Source organism: Leuresthes tenuis, unplaced genomic scaffold (assembly GCF_036924035.1).
Source record: "Leuresthes tenuis unplaced genomic scaffold, fLeuTen1.0.hap1 SCAF_6, whole genome shotgun sequence".
Lineage (NCBI taxonomy): Eukaryota > Metazoa > Chordata > Actinopteri > Atheriniformes > Atherinopsidae > Leuresthes > Leuresthes tenuis.
In genome coordinates, this window is record NW_027325360.1 from 29,876,541 (window position 1) to 29,878,036 (window position 1,496).

At 41.2% G+C, this 1,496-nt stretch overlaps 1 non-coding gene across 1 annotated transcript; it reads right to left on the minus strand.

The window, feature by feature from the left end:
* Nucleotides 1–250: 250 nt before the first annotated feature.
* On the minus strand, nt 251–366 carry LOC140310805 (U5 spliceosomal RNA). The gene has a single exon (XR_011916841.1). It is a non-coding gene; the product is annotated as a U5 spliceosomal RNA (small nuclear RNA).
* Between the last annotated feature and the right edge of the window lie 1,130 nt (nt 367–1,496).

Consider the following 1,496-nt stretch of genomic DNA (forward strand, 5'->3'; position numbering starts at 1 on the left):
TGCAAGCACCTGTTCATCTACTGTTCTATCACTATGAATTAGTGATCTATTATCAATAAGGATACTTCTACAACTACTATCAAAGTATGTCCGGACTTCTTATGTTGTCAGTTGCTATATATGAATAAGTGGGTAGCTACTGACAAGCATTAAGCATGTCACACAGCCCAAACAGAGAACATTTCAGGACACACCACACAGTTAACAACCACAGTGAAGCGTGTCAAAGCCCAAACATGTAACATTCAACAGGACACTTACACAACTCCCGGTAATATAATAGAAACAACTCATTAGTGCTGCTCTCCACGGAAGTCTTTAGTAAAAGGCGAAAGACTTGTATGTTATGAAGAGAAACCAGAGTACGATTATCCGTCACTGCGGGAGCAGGGCATCAGGCTAGTTGGTATAGCCACCTTCCCCATGGTGAGCTTTGCTTGGTTGAGACGCTTGCCCCCCCCCCCTTGCTCCTCGGCTGACCAAGTAGGAACAATCGGGCCCTATTCGATGGCTGCCTTGTCTTTTACTCTATGCAAAAGACAAGGCAGCAACAAAAACACCACGAGAATCCCGTATTGAGGCTTTGTTCTGACCGCTCATTCGGTGTCGCGTTTCTTTCAAGCAATTCTCCCGGTTAGCCGACACTCGGCTCGCTCCCATAGCCGTGTTAAAGTCTACTTCGCATTCACTCTCTTTTCTCTGCAGACTCTTGGGATTTTATCTATAAAATGAATTCCTTCACTCAAACTATGTTAAAACTGCTTTGTGGTTCATATTTACCATGTCTAGAAAGATTTAAACAAAAAAAACAACGTTGTACTTTGCAGTAAAAGAAAGAGCAAATCTAAAGTTTCAGGAATCCGAGAATAAGCTTACTTTCATGAGTGCTTCACGATTTCGGATTTTGCTATAAAATGAATTCCTTCACTCAAACTAAATTAAAACTGCTAAACCGCTAATCTGTTACATGTAAGGCAGATGTCAAATTCACCGAAATAGGATCTAAGGGTATTCGGCCAATCGAGCTGTAGCAGCTTCGGTAAAAGAGTATAAGTTGAAGAGTTTATGAATAAAGGTGTGCGCACACATAGTGAGCTGTAGGAAAATAGGCAGGGAGCAATGCCGGCTGGGGTATATGTTCTTGTATGTTGTCTGACTGTTTGATTTGAATGTGTTGTGTAAGTGTCCTGTTGAATGTTTGGGCTTTGACACTTCACTGTGGTTGTTAACTGTGTGGTGTGTCCTGAAATGTTATATGTTTGGGCTGTGTGACATGCTTAATGCTTGTCAGTAGCTACCCACTTATTCATATATAGCAACTGACAACATAAGAAGTCTGGACATACTTTGATAGTAGTTGTAGAAGTATCCTTATTGATAATAGATAAACTAATTCATAGTGATAGAACAGTAGATGAACAGGTGCCTGCACGTCTCACGAAAATAAAATGGGTGTATGATTGCTGACGGCAGAGCAATACTGCCAAACTTATGAG